We start from the raw sequence: 21,151 nt of genomic DNA on the forward strand, positions 1-21,151 counted from the left end.
TGTGTGTGATGTACTTGTGAACGGAAACGTTTTCCTTGGAGCGACTGTGTGGGATGTACATACGAACGGAAACGTTTAGCGAGGACTGACTGTGTGGGATGTACTTGCGACCGGAAACAATTTCGCCGTATAATTGTATTTTTTTAGCTCTACTATACGTATTTCTGTATTTGAGTGCTCGCCGGTCGCACACGACCTCATTTTGCCGAACGTGTGTGCGAGGAGGACATATCCCTGACGGTTTCTGGGTCGTGTGGGAAGGACCCCCCTATCGCCCACACTCACTTGGCGACGGTTCCAAATGTCGTCGCGGAAAGGGGTTAAAAACCGTTTGTTTAGGACCGACGCACACCAGTGACTGTTTGCACAACACAAATAAGAAGAGCCTGATTACTATAATTGTGGCACTCCTTGAACTCAACCTGCAGCTCCACTCGGATGAGGCCTGCCTGGACGTCCATTATTCAATTCATGCGCCTTTTTCTGCAGTTCACCTGAAATGAAGCAAAGATTGCATCATTCAGCTAGCAAGATGTACTTGCTCTCGTGAGCTGGCAGGTTCTTTAGTAGTTGCACTAAAATTGAGGAACATTAAGGTTGGCTGTCCTGCTCATGTAAGGTGCAACTATAATTTGCTTATCCTTTTGTGTAGTTCCACTAAAATAAAGTGCCATTGTGGTGACAGTGACGGCTCATCTTGCAAAGGCTAATAAAATGTTGCACGAGATTACCAGCAGAATTTGACGGAGATATTGGAAACTCCAATCAACATTTTGTGCAGTTCCACCAAAATTGAGAGATGTTGCCCACGTGACATTTTAGTTGAACTGCACAAGACACTCATTCCAAAAAAAGAGTGTTTTGTGCGGTTCACCAAAAGGTCACAATAGCAACAAGGTGAAATGGATATCCCCATCCGCACAAAAAGATAGAAAGTAAACAGTTGCTGGTCAATAAGAATATACGAAACATACACGAAATGAAAAGAAGGATCTTAATTATGTTCATGGCAATCACACAAGGACAGTAAAAAAATTAAAACGTCAGCAATGCTTCATGTTACCGGAAGCATTACGATCAATAATGACATTCGTCAAATATGGGATTACTTTAATGGTGGCATTGCTTGTTTACTAGATACAGTAAATCCACAGCAGCTAAAGAGTTGGTTTAAGGGCATGGGACCATGGGGACACTAGGACACTCAACAGCGTAAAGGAGCAACTTATTTATCATACTGGGGAAAACAGCAGGAGTACCATTTGTAACACAGTTTAATTGCATCATATCACTGGAGGCATTAGATTAACAATAACACTGGTTAGACATGTCCCTAAGGTAACAGTGTGCTCGCTTCATTTTACATGCGCCCTTACATTAACAACAACAAAAGGTTGGTATAAGGACGTGCGACAGTGGATGCATCAGCACAATGTACCTACAAGGATGCATAAAGTGGTGATGCCGAGTTTGTTCATGCTCTGTGAGGGCAGCAAATCTAATCCTGGAGACCTTTTACTAAGTGAGGGCAGCAAATCTAATCCTGGAGACCTTTTACTATGTGAGGCTAGCAAATCTAATCCTGGAGACCTTTTACTATGTGAGGGCAGCAAATCTAATCATGGAGACCTTTTACTATGTGAGGGCAGCAAATCTAATCCTGGAGACCTTTTACTATGTGAGGGTAGCAATTCCAATCCTGGAGACGTTTTACTACAAATCTAATCCTGGACATACTCTTTTGACTTGTCCAGCAGCCGCCACTTTCTATCCTTTTTTCAAACAATAATAGATCTATTCCTTATCCAGTTTGTACTGCGTTTTCCCATTATTTCCCTTTTCAACCAAGAGACCAGTTGGGTATCCGGTCTCTACTACTTTCACCATATTATTTCCTCTTTGAATCAAGTCCTAGATTCATACTACAACTTTCCCCTCTTTCTTCTTTGTTTGAACCTAGTCCTAGATTCGAATGCATGAAGTAGCTTTACCTCTAATAATACTAAAAATTTAGGAGGCTTTGGAAGAGCTGCTGGGAGTAGAAAAAGATGCACATGCAGACATGTGGGGAGCTGGGTCAGTAGAGCAAGGCCGCTTTCGAAGAACTTATACCCGAGGGTCGTCGGGATGTCGGCGGCGGCAGGTCGGATCTGCACACAATACGACATGGAGGAAGAAGGGTCGGAGGACCTCCCGAGCCGGCGCTGTGTTGGAGAGAATGGCACGAGCAGAGGATCGGGCCCCTCCGGCAGCTGTGGGTTTCCTCCCTCGCCGACGATGACCGCGTGAACGATGCACCTAGTCCTCTACACACACCAGCCGAAGGGATCCGGCTGGATCTGTGACCATCGGTGAGTAGAGAGTAAATCTCGCTACCGCTGTCCTTTTTAGATCTGGAGAGGATGAGAGAATGAAGAGAGCAACCCTAGTAAAGCAAGCGCTTAGGCCCTGCGTACGTATATAGTGGAGTGATTATCTTTTTCTCTCCACAACAAGCGTTTCAATTTGTGTACGTGGCATTAAAGAAAAGAAACTCTCTATTTAAGGTGAGTAACTGTACGACTCCTACTTACTACTACTAGTAGTAGTAGTATTGTTCACTTGTGCTCCCCGTCCCTCCATTCATTGAACAACCCCACGGGTGAATAAACATAAAGTACTAGTATTTATATAGAACGAACAAGCTCAGACTATTTTCGCGTAGTTAAAAGTTGAGGGCGGGGCTTTTCCCGGGCAGTACGCGCGGCAGTTTTCGCGTAGGCGGTTTGACAGAGAGGCGAGGAGGGTGAGGGAGTAGTGGATTCAACTTACTTACTGCTAGAAAGGTCGGGTTGTGTGATTTGACGGCGCGTTACTGCTGGAAAGACTTGTGATATGACTACTCACTATAGTCATGAATTACTGGCGGTACGACCGGGGTGATGCCCCCCTTCCGTTCCGCACTCTAATCTGGTGCATGACACGTCGACCCGGATGCTGGCTGTCCCACATGTCGGCGAAGTACGTAGGAGGAGTGCGAACCACGGCAGCCCAGTGAATCATCAGTAGAAAACAATGTGCTGATATGGCCATAAAAAACAATGTGCTGATATGGCCATAAAAAACAATGTGCTGATATGGCCATAAAAAACAATGTGCTACGGTCCAGACTGTAGCATGTACAGTACTACTCCTCTTGTTTGGATCCCTGAGTTAGATCTAGTTTGGGTTAAATAGCCTCAAATTATCCAAACAGGAGGGGTTAGTTTGAGCTAGTTTGCTCTAACCCAGCTAAAAAAACAAGCCCGGTGGAGAGGTTCTAATTGGGTTAGTTCTCCTCGGGCCCACTAAAAGAGAACTAAAAAAATCTCCCATGCCCGCACCAGATCGCTCCCTCTGCCCCCCTCGCACGACTCCTCTCTGTTCCCCATCGGGCCGCCCGCCCAAGCGCCGTTCCACCGCTCGCCCTCTCTCTCCTCAGGCCGCCCACTCCCTCCGGCCTCCGTCGCCCTCCTCCGGCCGCCCTCTCCCTCCGGCCTTCGAAGCTCGCCCCGCTCCCCTTCACCGGTCGTTCTTCTTCATCTGTCGTGCGCGGCAGCAGCGCATCTACTAGGGAGGTCGCGAGAGGGGTGAGTTTGTTCGTTCCTTCTCCGTCTCACAACCATATCATTGATCTTGCTCGCTCTAGCGCTAATTCTGATTTGGAAAAGTAGATCCTGATTAAACTTGGTATAGATTTGTGGTGCACGCATGGAATTGTTTGATGCTGCTTGAGGAGGTAATAAATCTTTGATTCAGTTCACCTTTCTAGGTATTTCAGTTTCAGGCTTGCATTATTTCTAGAGGCCCAAAGAATCAGTTCACCTTTCTAGGTATTTCGGTTCCAGGCTTGCATTATTTCTAGAGGCCCAAAGATTCAGTTCGCCTTTCTAGGTATTTCAGTTTAACGCTTGCATTATTTCTAGAGTCCCAAAGATTTAGTTCACCTTTCTAGGTATTTCAGTTTCAGGCTTGCATTATTTCTAGAGGCCCAAAGATTTGGTTCGTAGTCGTCGGCAAGTGGCCCTGCTACCCATGCTGGTGTCGACCTCAACTCGCAAGCGCCAGCGTCGGAGGGGTTCCCGGGGCTTGGGCTCTACAGAGCCTTCCTCTAGAGCGACGATGACGAGCTCCTCCCTGGGTGCGTGAGGGGCTCCGGGCTCCCTCCCTATCGTGAATGACTTCTGTGATGAGTTAGCTCATGCTTTTTTTCATGGAGTGTATTTTTTGTGAAGCTTGATTGAGGAATTGTATGTTTAAGTGGGATATTTCAATTGTATGGAGAAAGTAAAATTTATCATGTTTTGCATGCTTGATTTGTAAAGATGGTTCGTTTATGTCAATTGTGAGCGGGAGGAGGCCACACAAGAGCCGGCCACACCAAATCCGGCAGGAAATAGGGTCGAAAGTTGTCAAATGATTGAGAAAGAACATTTATTGTCAATCTAACCCTGCCATCCATACACCTCTTTGGTTTAGATTTAGTTAAGGGTTAGATTCTAACTCTAACCTCTAACTGAGTTAGAGTTCTCCTCGTCTCGGTTCATCGCCATCATACTTTCCCCATTTCTGTGTTTTCAGTCTCCTGCGAATCAGAGAGGCCCTTAGACTTGTTTAGGTATGGTAGTTTTTTATAAACGTGTTATGTCCAAAATTTAATGAACGTGCTCCAGTTTCAACGAAAATAATCCAGTTTCATGTAGTAATTCATTTATTTATTTATTCTTCTGCGGGGGGTTTGCATGTAATTCGTGAAGTCTGAAATGTAAAGTACCCCGGCATATGCTCCGAGTCGTGCATGCACTACAACCCAGATGCTCTATGTCCCACATGTCGGCGAAAGGGAGCACGTAGAAATAGCCTAGGAGTACATATAGGAGGATAAATGCATGAAAAAATATGTACGGTGAAGCGTAGCTGCGGTTCGAAAAGGAGACCTAAAGTGATGACAAGTATAGGTCGCACGCACCCAACTAGTGGTAGTACTAGACATACGACTAATTTTTCCCTAAAAAAAGAGGTACGAGTGCTCAGTACTCCTATTCTATCAACGCGAGTCCCATCTGACAAGAGCGTCCGTGCTACAGCTAGCTCTTCTCCCTCGTTTCTCTCTTCTAATTCTAAACTCAGCCGATGCCTGGTGGGCGGGGTGGGGATTTGCTGTTGGTCGGTTTGCTCAACTGTGGCCCCACCTCACAGTGAAAACGTTACGACTAGAATAAAAATGCCATATACTCCTATACTAATAAAAGATTAAGGCCACGAGGCGAAGCAGTGCTGGTTACAGGAGGCAAGAAGAAGAGATGCATCCATCGACAATGTCCACCTCCTCAACTCAGTGCACCGGCCCACCGAACGGCGACTAAGTAGCAGCGGCTTTCGTGGCCAAGTCGACGTGCTTCTGAACAATGGCGTCCAAAGATTCCAGCCGCTGGAAGAAGGCCAACGTCTTTCTGTCCTCGCTGGCCTTCTAGTGGCCTATGTAGACGATTTCCTCATAGACGTGGATGTGCAGGTCGACGGTTTCTTGCATGGCGAGGCGCTGTGCGGCGAGCGCGGCCTCGAGGTGCACATTCTTTGTCGCGACCTCCGGCACCTACACGGCCACCAGGGTTTGAAAGAGTTCGTCACCATGGAGGCCGATGAGGGTGGCACTCAAAGAGGAGCCTGGGCGCGCGGGCTGGAGCAGTACAGCAAGGTCGTCCGCACGCTTCTTGACGGTGGTGAACTTGCGGATGGAGTTGATCATCATGTCGTCCATGTGAGAGGCGAAGCCGGCGTCGGCGAGGGCTACGACGCCGGCGGTCGCCGGCACCATCTGGAAACGCTGCGCGGTACGGGGCCGCAGGCCGGCGCCTTGGATGATTTGGCACCGCCGACTGCCGCTCGCGTCGATCGCCTCCATAGGTGCTTCTGGCTTCTGGTCACTTGGTCTTGGATTGGAGTGAGCAGTGTTGCGCAGAGACAAGGAGTAGATGGATTGGAGTGGTGGGGCGCCTTTATATGAGAATCCAAACTCTATTGCATTCACATCGTGCTAGCTCTATTCTGCTTCTCCAATTAATTCCCTCTGCATGTAACTGAGGATGCATCATTGACCGTTCAACGTCTCGGGAAGCGCTACCCTCCTATGGAGGCAACTGCCGCTCGCGTCTATCGCGTGTCAGGAGACGTTCCCGTCGACGATGAGGTGCCTATGGTGCCTATTGTGCACCGCGACCAAGGCGGAGAGGAAAACGAGAGAACTACGTATTTATTTATGGTGTAGATTCACTCATTTTGCTCCATATGTACTCCGTCTCGGTGTAGTCTACTCACTTGTTGAAATCTCTAGAAAGGCAAATACTCCTTTCTGGTTTACAGGGCTATACTAGCAAGTAATAGTGGGCTCACATAGCAATTTTGTCTCATGCAAGAGCCTGGTGATACGTCTCCAATGTATCTATAATTTTTGATTGTTCCATGCTATTATATTATCCATCTAGGATGTTTTAAATGCATTTATATGCTATTTTACATGATTTTTGGGACTAACCTATTAACCTAGAGCCCAGTGCCAGTTTCTGTTTTTTTTCTGGATTTTGAGTATCGCAGAAAAGGAAAACCAAACGGAGTCCAATTGACCTGAAATTTTACGGAGATTATTTTTGGACCAGAAGAAGCCCACGGAGTATCGGAGATGGGCCAGAAGAGTCCCGAGGCACCCACGAGGGTGGGGGGCGCGCCCTACCCCCCTAGGCGCGCCCCCTACCTCGTGGCCGCCTCAGAGACCCCCCTTACTTGTTCCCGACGCCAACACCTCTTATATATACCCAAACTTCCAGAACATAACCTAGATCCGGAGTTCCGCCGCCGCAAGCCTCTGTAGCCACCAAAAACCAATCAGGACCCTGTTCTGGAACCCTGCCGGAGGGGGGATCCCTCACTGGTGGCCGTCTTCATCATCCGGCGCTCTCCATGACGAGTAGGGAGTAGTTCACCCTCGGGGCTGAGGGTATGTACTAGTAGCTATGTGTTTGATCTCTCTCTCGTGTTCTTGATTCGGCATGATCTTGATGTATCGCGAGCTTTGCTATTATAGTTGGATCTTATGATGTTTCTCCCCCTCTACTCTCTTGTAATGGATTGAGTTTTCCCTTTGAAGTTATCTTATCGGATTGAATTTTTAAGGATTTGAGAACACTTGATGTATGTCTTGCATGTGCTTATCCGTGCTGACAATGGGATATTCACGTGATCTACTTGATGTATGTTTTGGTGATCAACTTGCGGGTTCAGTGACCTTGTGAACTTATGCATAGGGGTTGGCACACATTTTCGTCTTGACTCTCCGGTAGAAACTTTGGGGCACTCTTTGAAGTTCTTTGTGTTGGTTGAATAGATGAATATGAGATTGTGTGATGCATATCGTATAATCATACCCACGAATACTTGAGGTGACATTGGAGTATCTAGGTGACATTAGGGTTTTGGTTGATTTGCGTCTTAAGGTGTTATTCTAGTACGAACTCTAGGATAGATCATACGGAAAGAATAGCTTCGTGTTATTTTAATATGGACTCTTGAATAGATCGATCAGAAAGGATAACTTTGAGGTGGTTTCGTACCCTACAATAATCTCTTCTTTTGTTCTCCGCTATTAGTGACTTTGGAGTGACTCTTTGTTGCCTGTTGAGAGATAGTTATATGATCCAATTATGTTATTATTGTTGAGAGAACTTGCACTAGTGAAAGTATGAACCCTAGGCCTTGTTTCCTAGCATTGCAATACGGTTTACGCTCATTTTTATCGCTTGCTACCTTGCTGTTTTTATATTTTCATATTACAAAAACCTATACCTACCATCCATATTGCACTTGTATCACCATCTCTTCGCCGAACTAGTGCACCTATACAGTTTACCATTGTATTGGGTGTGTTAGGCACACATGAGACTCTTTGTTATTTGGTTGCAGGTTTGCTTGAGAGAGACCATCTTCATCCTACGCCTCCCACAGATTGATAAACCTTAGGTCATCCACTTGAGGGAAATCTGCTACTGTCCTACAAACCTCTGCACGTGGAGGCCCAACAACGTCTACAAGAAGAAGGTTGCGTAGTAGACATCAAGCTCTTTTCTGGCGCCGTTGACGGGGAGGTGAGTGCTTGAAGGTATATCTTTAGATCTTGCAATCAAATCTTTCAGTTTCTTGTTTTATCACTAGTTTTGTTTATAAAAGAAAACTACAAAAAATGGAATTGAGGGTGCCTCATATGCTTCATCTTTTTAATGTCTTTCATGAAAATGATGGGAAGGAAAATTGTGCTCAAGTACTAGAAGAAGAATTACATAGAATGCTTGGCATAAAATATGTGAATGATCAGCATGATTTTAATGTTGTTAGTATGAATTCTTTGAATACCCATGATGCTAATGATATGCAAAGCCACAAGCTTGGGGATGCTATGTTTGATGAAGATGATATGTTTAGTCCCCCAAGTTTTGATGAGCAAATTTATTATGATGAAAGCATGCCTCCTATTTATGATGATTATTGTGATGACACGTATTCTATAAATAATAAAGATAACCATGAAACTTGTCATCATGATTTTAATTTTCAATTGGATTATGCTTCACATGATAGTTATTTTGTTGAGTTTGCTCCCACTACTATTGATGAGAATAAATTTGCTTATGTGGAGAGTAGTAAAATTTCTATGCAAGTAGATCCTGAAAAGAATGCTTTATGTGATGGTTATATTGTTGAATTCATTCATGATGCTACTGAAAATTATTATGAGGGAGGAACATATGCTTGTAGGAATTGCAATAATAACAAGTTTCCTCTCTATGTGCTTAAAATCTTGAAGTTATGCTTGTTTTGCTTTCCTATGCTAGTTGATTCCTGTTCTCATAAATTGTTTGCTCACAAAATCCCTATGCATAGGAAGTGGGTTAGACTGAAATGTGCTAGTCATACGCTTCATGATGCTCCCGTTATGTTTCAATTCTTCTCTTTTATGTGAGCATCATTGTCATCATCATGCCTAGCTAGAAAGGCATTAAAGAAAAGCGCTTCTTGGGAGGCATCCCAATTTTCCTTTTCTCCTTTGATTTTGCTACTTTTTAGTAATAAATAATTCATCTAGCCTATTTTTATATGTGGTTTTATGTTTTAATTAGTGTTTGTGCCAAGTAGAACCTTTGGAAAGACTTGGGTGCAGTCTTTGCGATCTTGCTGTAAAAAACAGAAACTTTTGCGCTCACGAGATTAGCTGCCATTTTTTACTGGAGAGTGATTTTAGGTTGTTTCTTTTTTCAGATGATTAATAGACAAATTACTCACGTCCACCAATTTATTTCAGAATTTTTGGAGTTCCATAAGTATTTGTTTAAGTCATATTACTACAGACTGTTCTGTTTTTGACAGATTCTGTTTTCTATGTGTTGTTTGCTTATTTTGATGAATCTATGAGTAGTATCAGAGGGTATGAACCATAGAGAAGTTGGAATACAGTATTTATTACAAAATATGAATTTATAATGAGTTCACAACAGTACCTAAGTGGTGATTTATTTTCTTATACTAACGGAGCTTACGAGTTTTCTGTTAAGTTTTGTGTTGTGAAGTTTTCAAGTTTTGGGTAAAGATTCGATGGACTATGGAATAAGGAGTGGCAAGAGCCTAAACTTGGGGATGCCCAAGGCACCCCAAGGTAATATTCAAGGACAACCAAGAGCCTAAGCTTGGGGATGCCCCAGAAGGCATCCCCTCTTTCGTCTTTGTTCATCGGTAACTTTACTTGGAGCTATATTTTTATTCACCACATGATATGTGTTTTGCTTGGAGCGTCATTTTCTTTTGTTGGGATTTGCTTCCTGTTACTTAAAATAATGTTTTTCATCTTTATTTTCAATAAAAATGTCAAGGATAGCCTTTACCATGCTTATTTTGCAAGTATACATGTTGCTGTTTCAAAACAAAAAGTTTATCGCTGTTGCAAAAATTCTCTAGAAAATCCAGAATATGATAAAATATTGAAACTTTTTGGATAATAAGCTTTGATAAATTTTCTACAGTGTGGAAGAATTCAATAATGTTTGGAGTTATGGAAGTATGATGAATCTTGCATTCTTTACAGACTATACTGTTTTGGTAGATTGCTGTTATGTTTGCATTGTTTGCATATGTTTGCTTGTTTAATGATTCTATTTGAGGATAGGAGTATTAAATATGCATAGGCATTTAGTATGCAATGTTGAATAATAATTTTAGTGATTTGTTACAGTATAAAATGATAAGGTTTTTGCATTAGTTTATACTAACTTATCTCACGAGTTCTTGTTGAGTTTGGTGTGGATGAAGCTTTCGAGATTTAGGAAACCGTGATATGAGAGGAATTAATGAGACACAAAAGCTCAAGCTTGGGGATGCCCAAGGCACCCAAGATAATGTTTCAAGAAGTCTCAATCATCTAAGCTTGGGGATGCCCCGGTAGGCATCCCACCTTTCTTCTTCAACAATTATCGGTTAGTATCGGTTGAGCCTAAGTTTTTGCTTCTTCACATGATGAGTGCTATCCTTGAAATGTACTTTTATTTTGTTTTGCTTGTTGTTTGAATAATATCCCAAGATCTAAAATTCTTAAATGTTACAGAGTCTTCACATAGTTACATAATTATTCGACTACTCATTGATCTTCACTTATATCTTTTGTAGTAGTTTGTCATTTGCTCTAGTGCTTCACTTATATCTTCCTAGAGCATGGCGGTAGTTTTATTTTGTAGAAATTATTGATCTCTCATGCTCCACTTATATTATTTTGAGAGTCCTAAACAGCATGGTAATTTTCTTTAGTTATGAAACTAGTCCTAATATGATAGACATCCAAGATGGTTATAATAAAAACTTTCATATAGAGTGCATTAAATACTATGATAAATTTGATACTTGACAATGGTTTTGAGTTATAAAGGTGGTAATGTTAGAGTCATGCTAGTTGGGTAATTGTGAAATTGATAAATACTTGTGTTAAGGTTGGCAAGTCCCGTAGCATGCACGTATGGTAAACGTTGTGTGACAAATTTGAAGCATGGGGTGTTCTTTGATTGCTTTCCTTATGAGTGGTGGTCGGGGACGAGCGATGGTCTTTTCCTACCAATCTATCCCCCTAGGGGCATGCGTAGTAGTACTTTGCTTCGAGGGCTAATAAACTTTTGCAATAAGTATATGAGTTCTTTATGACTAATGTGAGTCCATGGATTATGCGCACTCTTATGTTTTTGCAATTTGCTAGCCTCTACGGTACCGTGCATTGCCCTTTATCACCTTGAGAGTTCGTGCAAACTTCGCCGGTGCATCCAAACCCCGTGATATGATACGCTCTATCACACATAAGCCTCCTTATATCTTCCTCAAAACAGCCACCATACCTACCTATTATGGCATTTCCATAGCCATTCCAAGATATATTGCCATGCAACTTTCCACCGTTCCGTTTATTATGACACGCTCCATCATTGTCGTATTGCTTTGCATGATCATGTAGTTGACATCGTATTTGTGTCAAAGCCACCTTCATAATTCTTTCATACATGTCGCTCTTGATTCATTGCGTATCCCGGTACACCGTCGGAGGCATTCACATAGAGTCATATTTTGTTCTAAGTATCGAGTTGTAATTCTTGAGTTGTAAGTAAATAGAAGTGTGATGATTTTCATTATTAGAGCATTGTCCCATGTGAGGAAAGGATGATGGAGAGTATGATTCCCCCACAAGTCGGGATGAGACTCCGGACGAAAAATTAAAAAAAAAGAGGCCAAAGAAGCGCAAATAAAAAAAGAGGCTAAAGAAGCCCAAACAAAAAAAAGAAAAAAATGAGAGAAAAAGGGAGAAGGGACAATGTTACTATCCTTTTTCCACACTTGTGCTTCAAAATAGCACCATGATCTTCATGATAAAGAGTTTCTTATTTTGTCACTTTCATTTACTAGTGGGAATTTTTCATTATAGAACTTGGCTTGTATATTCCAATGATGGGCTTCCTCAAAATGCCCTAGGTGTTCGTGAGCAAGCAAGTTGGATGCACACCCACTTAGTTTCTTTTGATGAGCTTTCATATATTTATAGCTCTAGTGCATCCGTTTCATGGCAATCCCTACTCCTCGGATTAACATCAATTGATGGGCATCTCCATAGCCCGTTGATTAGCCGCGTCAATGTGAGACTTTCTCCTTTTTGTCTCCTCACATAACCCCCATCATCATATGCTATTCCGCCTATAGTGCTATATCCACGGCTTGCGCTCATGTATTGCATAAGGGTTGAAAAGGCTGAAGCGCGTTAAAAAGTATGAACCAATTGCTCGGCTTGTCATCGGGGTTGTGCATGATGGGAGCATTTTGTGTGACGAAGATGAACCATGGCCAAACTATATGATTTTGTAGGGATAAGCTTTCTTTGGCTATGTTATTTTGATAAGACATAATTGCTTGGTTAGCATGCTTGAAGTATTACTATTTTTATGTCAATATTAAAACTTTGTCTAGAATCATTTGGATCTAAACATTCTTGCCACAATAAAGAAGATTACATTGATAAATACGTTAGGTAGCATTCCACATAAAAAATTCTATTTTTATCATTTACCTACTCGAGGACGAGCAGGAATTAAGCTTGGGGATGCTGATACGTCTCCAACGTATCTATAATTTTTGATTGTTCCATGCTATTATATTATCCATCTAGGATGTTTTATATGCATTTATATGCTATTTTATATGATTTTTGGGACTAAACTATTAACCTAGAGCCCAGTGCCAGTTTTTGATTTTTTCCTTGTTTTTGAGTATCGCAGAAAAGGAAAACCAAACGGAGTCCAATTGACCTGAAATTTCACGGAGATTATTTTTGGACCAGAAGAAGCCCACGGAGTATCGGAGATGGGCCAGAAGAGTCCCAAGGATCCCACGAGGGTGGGGGCGCGCCCTACCCCCCTGGGCACACCCCCTACCTCGTGGCCGCCTCGGAGACCCCCATAACTTGTTCCCGACGCCAACACCTCTTATATATACCCAAACTTCCAGAACATAACCTAGATCTGGAGTTTCCGCCGCCGCAAGCCTCTGTAGGCACCAAAAACCAATCGGGACCCTGTTCTGGCACCCTGCCGGAGGGGGGTCCCTCACCGGTGGCCATCTTCATCATCCCGGTGCTCTCCATGACGAGGAGGGAGTAGTTCACCCTCGGGGCTGAGGGTATGTACCAGTAGCTATGTGTTTGATCTCTCTCTCGTGTTCTTGATTCGGCACGATCTTGATGTATCGCGAGAATTGCTATTTAGTTGGATCTTATGATGTTTCTCCCCCTCTACTCTCTTGTAATGGATTGAGTTTTCCCTTTGTAGTTATCTTATCGGATTGAGTCTTTAAGGATTTGAGAACACTTGATGTATGTCTTGCATGTGCTTATCTATGGTGACAATGGGATATTCACATTATCTACTTGATGTATGTTTTGGTGATCAACTTGCGGGTTCAGTGACCTTGTGAACTTATGCATAGGGGTTGGCACACGTTTTCGTCTTGACTCTCCGGTAGAAACTTTGGGGCACTCTTTGAAGTTCTTTGTGTTGGTTGAATAGATGAATCTGAGATTGTGTGATGCATATCGTATAATCATACCCGCGGACACTTGAGGTGACATTGGAGTATCTAGGTGACATTAGGGTTTTGGTTGATTTGCGTCTTAAGGTGTTATTCTAGTACGAACTCTAGGATAGATCGAACGGAAAGAATAGCTTCATGTTATTTTACTACGACTCTTGAATAGATCGATCAAAAAGGATAACTTTGAGGTGGTTTCGTACCCTACAATAATCTCTTCGTTTGTTTTCCGCTATTAGTGACTTTGGAGTGACTCTTTGTTGCATGTTGAGAGATAGTTATATGATCCAATTATGTTATTATTGTTGAGAGAACTTGCACTAGTGAAAGTATGAACCCTAGGCCTTGTTTCCTAGCATTGCAATACTGTTTAGCTCACTTTTATTGCTTGCTACCTTGCTGTTTTTATATTTTATATTACAAAAACCTATACCTACCATCCATATTGCACTTGTATCACCATCTCTTCGCCGAACTAGTGCACCTATACAATTAGCCATTGTATTGGGTGTGTTGGGGACACAAGAGACTCTTTGTTATTTGGTTGCAGGGTTGCTTGAGAGAGACCATCTTCATCCTACACCTCCCACAGATTGATAAACCTTAGGTCATCCACTTACGGGAAATTTGCTACTGTCCTACAAACCTCTGCACTTGGCGGCCCAACAAGGTCTACAAGAAGAAGGTTGCGTAGTAGACATCACCTGGCTATATGTGTGCTCCAAGGTTCGCAATTGCCACGTTCGGGTTGCGCTTGGCTCTTCTCCTCTTCGAGAAGACGAACAATGATGTTACTACTACTGCTTCTACAGTATCGAATCCACTACTGTATGTCCGTCCACCGCGAGCGGGAGGGATAGCTTGTTGTAGTACTACTACAAGCAAAAGCCTGTTCTCGTCTGCGAGCCACCGCGCGCATGGGCGAGGGAGAAGGCGTGTAGTAGTAAAATCAAGCTTTTCCTTGTTGTACGAGTTGACGCGACACATCATTGCACTGGCCCCACATGGTTGCCTCTAAACTTGGCTGAAAGACCTGCGGTGTATAATACTCTATATGCTCCAACCTCTAACATTTACCCCACCACAAATTAAAATATATATTCCTGTCTTGACCAGATGAGCGTGCAAACTACAATCACCAGGATGACAGGTAGGGCCAGAAGATTATTTTAATAAAAAAAGCATGGAGCAGACCCCAACGATTTTAAGCTTACAGGCACGGTACGCGCTATCCTAGACTACTCTACACATGAAACTGCCACACGAGCGTCCGGGCTGCGCTTGGCTCTTTGCCTCTTCGGGAAGTCGAACAATGATGGAGTACTACTATAGTGGAGGAGTACTACCATATGCTTCTGGCCATCTGACACCGATTGAACTGCTACATGCCCACCGCATGCGGGAGGGAGAGCGTGTAGCGAACGAAAGCTTCTCCTAGTCCTGCCAGCCAGCACACTCATGGGCGAGGGAGGGACGCAGCTTCATTGACTTACTCCTCCTGCCTTTGTGTGTATGACAGGTGGTCCCAACAGGTGGGTGGCCCACCTGTCATGTAGCCACAGGTAGGTGCGGTTAAGGCGAGAGGGCGTTGTAGTAATCAAACTTCTCGGTCTTGTATGAGTTGACGCGACACATCAAAGCACTGCACTCGATATATTTCAATTATTTGCGTTTACCGATGCATTAATTACAACGCATGCTTGCATGTCGTGGCTCTCCTTTTGATACTTGCATTTGTTGATTTAATGCACCTTGAAGTAGTATGAATATGTGACAGTAAAGCTTTGTAATGCCCCGGCCCTAATAAAGCGAGAGATGGTTGTGCACGAGGAGGGTGAGATCATGCAGACGGAACAGGACCCGACGATGGAGCTCTCTATGGTCTCGATGGACCTCACCTTGCTCCACTGCCGCTTGTGCCTCCGCCCCTTGAAGCCTCCAGTGTATGAGGTTCGAATACACCTCGTCCGTTCGGCTGATCGAGCAAGGTGCAGGTTTCTTGATTGATGTGATGTTCGATTGATTTGTTCAATGCATGGGAGGGCACCTGGCCTGCGCGGACTGCCGCGTCGAGCGCCCCGGGAACCAGCGGCAGTGCCAGAAGTGCGAGCGCGGCGGTGGCTTCGACATGCGGAACACGGCGGTGGACTCCGTCCTCTCCTCGGTGAGGGTGGAGTGCCCGCACGAAGGCTGTGGGCTCTACGTCACTTCCCACAAGCTCACCGATCACCAGAGCGTGTGTCTGCTCGCGCCCTGCAAATGCCCCGTGCCCGTCTGCGGCTACGAAGGCCCGCCGCCGGCGCTCTCCCACCACATCAGCACCGTGCACCCATGCCCATGCACAGGATCCAGTACGGCAAGGTGCTCCAGCTGCAAGTGCCACTGTCAGAGCCACGGCTCTTGCTGTTTGCGGAGGAGGACGGCCGCGCGTTTTTCTTTGTCGACGGCGTGCTCGACATCGGTGCGCCTATCACAGTGTAGGTCATTTGTGTTAGAGCGGGGTCATCCCACTACCGCACTACGTGGCCATGCTGTGGGCGAACGGCCCGCCGGGGGAGCCCCAGGCAGGACCGATGCCGTCAAGGTGGAAATGGAGGTGACAAGCAGCAAGGATCCCGCCGACGTCGCCGTGCACGAGCTGACCTTCTTCACAGTTCCGCCCAAGCTGCTGGGCGGGGCTAAGCTGGTGTCCATCCACATTCAGATTAACAAGCTCACGTCCTAAATGATTCTACAGTGCCTTCTGTTTATCTTAGTAATATGCTAATATAGGGGTTAGCTCGGTCTACTTTAGCTTAAGAGATGGTGGGCTTTGGTGGCGATGCAACAATTACTTCGACATCAGATCAGCAGTTAAAGTAATTTCCAACAGTCGAACATATATTTTGTGTCTGTTGGATATAAAGATCCTTTGGGTAAGAAGTATAACTGCTTATAAGAAGTAAGTATAAAAACTTATATGCTTGTTTGTTCAGGAAGTGTTGCATACTTGTGCGAGTTGACGCGACACATCAAAGTAGTACTACTAGTAGTACTCCCTCCAATCCTAATTTCTCTGTGCATGAGGCTGGTCATAGTGGGAGTAACATAGATGCCACATAAGCAAAAATGATGAGGTGGCAAGTAAAATGAGGAGAGGCAAATAGAGTAACATAAGGCTGGTCATAGTGGGGAGTAACTTAGACTAGTGTTATGCATATGACACTAGTCTAAGTTATTACCTTCATAATGCAAAGTAACATAATAGTAGTATCATAGATGGCTTCATTTATTAGCTCATAGACTCATCTTGTCTTGGAAAGCGCTATTTACAGTAACATATTATGTTACCACCTCTTATTAATTACTTGCCACATAAGTAGAATTTTCTCGAAGTGCGCTATGTTACTAGTTAAGTTACTCCCACTATGACTAGCCTAATATGTTACCATCACATAGCGCTTTCCAATGCAAAATGAGTCTACAAAGTAATAAATGAAGACATGTAGTACTATGTTATCACATATATCACACTACCCACTATGAAGGTACTAGTAACATATACTAGTAACTACTCCCTCCTTCCATCTATATAGGGCCTAATGCATTTTTTAAGACCGCCTTTGACTATTGACAAGATTAATAGTACATGACATGCACAATGTGAAAATTATATCATTGAAAGCTCCTTTCACACATGAATTTAACGGTGTGCTTTGTGTAAGTTGCATGCCATATATTATTGCTCTAATATTTGGTCCAAGTTAGCCTCGAAAAACACATTAGGCCCTATATAGATGGAAGGAGGGAGTAGTCTATGTTACTCTCCACTATGACCAGCCTAAGTCGAGGCGCGGATACCAACGAGGGCCTGGTTGTGTCTATACTTGGACAACTCACCCGACTGCATGCGCACCAGGCAGACGAAGCTCGTGTCGTGTTGGTGCCGTGTGCGGCCTGCACATTAACCAAAACCTTGTGCCTCCATCCTAGCCTCTGCGTTTCAAACCTATGATAGAGCCAATCGGATGGTTGAGAACACTACAATTCATAGCTACAGATGCGTGTGTGAGAGAGGACGAGTGCGTGCGTGCACCTCCTCTCTTCTTGTATAACATACTAAACTCAGAGTACAAGTGTATGTGGGTGGCATCGACCTAGGGAGCAGTGATGGTGCGTGCGAGAAGTCCCGAGAGATAGGTGTAACGCGTCTGAAAAAAAAAGACTAGTCTATAGCTTGCCACGAGGCTATTCCTGTCGAACGCCCCAATAAGCGTAAGATATGTATCCGACGGTGCCGGTTTTTGCACGTACACAGCAGTAGAAAAAAAACTAGTACCATGGCATATGCTGCACCATGGTCGAGAACACGTGCCCACGTTACGCCATCCGGGAATAGTGCCACACTTCGAAACTAGAACGGTCAATAATTTTTTAGCGCGTCTCGTCACATTCCAAATTACTACTACTACCACGCTATATTTAATTGCAAACCTGTTCACACCGATCACAGCCTAAACGGTTTCCCACTTAGGAGCGTATTAGTAGTACTCGGTTATAAATACTACTATGCCAAGATGACTGCACATTCCTCCTCAACTCCTCATCCACAAAAAACAATCAAGTCAATCAAGGCATGGCCAGCGTGAGTTCTGGGTCGAGAGATTTCCACCAGGGAGAGGTGAGCATGGAAGAGGCAGCACGAGAGATGTCCCGCCTCGCCGCGAAAGCAGCCGACATGTCTAGCCGCGCAGCAGTAGGAGCACAGAGGTCCCGCCACGCCGCCGAAGCAACACGGAGGTCCCGCCACGCCGTCGATGTAGCAGGCTGGTCCGGCCATGCCGTGGAAGCAGCAGAGATGTCTCGCCACGCTGCCGAAGCAGCACGGAGGTCCCGCCGTGACGCAGCGGCCTGGGAAAATTTCTCGCGGGCAGGCGAGGACTCTTACAGACGGATGCATGCAATGGTCTATAGCCAGATGGATCAGATCTCCGGCTGGGTGAGGTTGTAGGACGAGGCTACCGGCGTCATCCGGCAACTAGGGGAGGGCAATGCGAAGCTCCGGGCGGAGCGCGACCTGCTGAGGGCGAAGATCACCGGAAGGGCGAAGCAGGCGGAGGAGACCGCTGCCTTGTTGCAGAGGACGGGCGTCATCGTCAAGAAACTTATGGACGAGAATGCCATGCTCCGCATCGAGCGCAACAGGCTGGTGGAGGAATCCGTGGATGCTGCCATGCAGCATATTAAGGACATGAAACTGATGAAAGAGAATATCGCCGCTCGCCATGAGAACTAGTCTCCGCGACCTGCAGCGCATAAAGAAAGTAGAGATCAGTGAGCCAGATCGTAGTATGCGTCTTCCTTCTTCTTTTGCCCTTGTGTATTTCGGGCATAGCCGCATGTGGCTTTTTTAATTATCTTCCTAATTATGTAAGACAATTATTATGCACTCTCGTCGTCCTTATATATATTCACCAGTCTTGCTATAAGTCGCAGTAGATGCTATATAGGTCCGTCGGATCTTACATCAAGATCCGTGCAAAATTTTCTTTTCTGATTTTCTTTTTTCTCTCTTAAATCTCAGTCGAGTGAGACATTGCCACGCCATTAAACAGAGGCTCGGGCGCCATTAATGGAGACCTTGGGAGAGAGGTGGACGACAGATGGAGGTCAAAGGGCTCTCCTCCCGATAAGCACGCGCAAGGGTCTGATCGGATGCCTCCCGTACTCAAATAGCTATCCTGTACGGCGCCTCCTAGCTAATAAAAAAAGGGGACGCGTGGCGGCACGTAACTGGTAAATAGAACGCCCACGGTTTCAATAACACTACTTGTGTTTCTAATTGTAACATGACAACACTAGTTCCAAAATGACTTTGTTGATTATTAACGTGTGTGCCTTCGCAAATCGGACAGCAAAATTACCACAGCATGTTGGTGCCTTGACATGACACCAAGCCAAGTTTCATGATTTTCATGCGTGTTTCGGATTGACAGGAATTAAAAAACCAAGTTTCTCAATGTTTCCAGCCGAGCCACGACGCCTGGATGTTTGAATTTCATTCCCATTTCTTGCATGGGGCCTAGAAATTTATCCGAGGACACACATGTGATTTTTCAACCAGCTTTGGCGCACTGGAGCATGTGCTTGTATTTCAAATTGAAATTATGCACACAAAGGTGACACGTTCTCTCTCAGAACCACGAGCCTTCTTGAGAGAAGCTCCGGTTTGCAAGAAACTTATACAAAAACTTGTTCCTATTTTGCCATTTTTTTTACCACAGCATGGTAGTACCATGACATGACACCATGCCAAGTTTCATGATTTTCAGGCGTGTTTTGGATTTACAAGAATTTTAAAACCAAGCTTCTCAATGTTCTCGGCCGAGGCACGATGCCCAGATGTTTGAATTTCATTCCCATTTCTTGCATGGGACCTAGAAATTCACCCGAGGACACACATGTGATTTTTCAACCAACTTTGGTGCACGGGAGCACGTGCTTGTAGTTCAAATTTGAATTATGCACATTAAATGACCAAAAACTCAATTAATGTATACAAAAGGTCAAACAAACCCGGAATAATTCCAAAATTTAACAGGGCACTCATGTAGTTCTATGTTGCCTCTATAAAGAAACTCAAGGGGGGGGGGCAGCGTATATTGTTTCGCACTCAAAGGTGACACGTTCCCTCTCAAAACCACGAGCCTTCTTGAGAGAAGCTCCGGTTTGCAAGAAGGTTATACCAAAACTTGTTCCTATTCGGCCAATTTTCTTACCACAGCATGGTAGTACCATGACATGACACTATGCCAAGTTTCATGATTTTCAGGCATATTTTGGATTTACAAGAATTTGAAAACCAAGTTTCTCAATGTTCTCGGCCGAGCCACGATGCCCAGATGTTTGAATTTCATTCCCATTTCTTGCATGGGACCTAGAAATTCACCCAAGGACACACATGTGATATTTCGACCAGCTTTGGTGCACGGGAGCATGTGCTTGTAGTTCAAATTTGAATTATGCACATTAAATGACCAGAAAATCAATTAATGTATAAAAAAGGCCAAACGAACCCGGAATAATTCCAAAATTTAACAGGGCACTCATGTAGTTCTATGTTGCCTCTATAAAGAAATTCAAGGGGGCAGCGTATATTGTTTCGCACTGAAAGGTGACATGTTCCCTCTCAGAACCACGAGCCTTCTTGAGAGAAGCTTCGGTTTGCAACAAGATTATACCAAAATTTGTTCCTATTCGGCCATATTTTTACCACGGCATGGTAGTACCATGACATGACACCATGCCAAGTTTCATGATTTTCAGGCGTGTTTTGGATTTACTAGAATTTTAAAACCAAGTTTCTCAATGTTCTCGGCCGAGCCACGATGCCCAGATGTTTGAATTTCATTCCCATGTCTTGCATGGGACCTAGAAATTCACCCGAGGACACACATGTGATTTTACCAACTTTGGTGCACAGGAGCATGTGCTTGTAGTTCAC

This window comes from Triticum aestivum, chromosome 5D, assembly GCF_018294505.1.
Source record: "Triticum aestivum cultivar Chinese Spring chromosome 5D, IWGSC CS RefSeq v2.1, whole genome shotgun sequence".
Lineage (NCBI taxonomy): Eukaryota > Viridiplantae > Streptophyta > Magnoliopsida > Poales > Poaceae > Triticum > Triticum aestivum.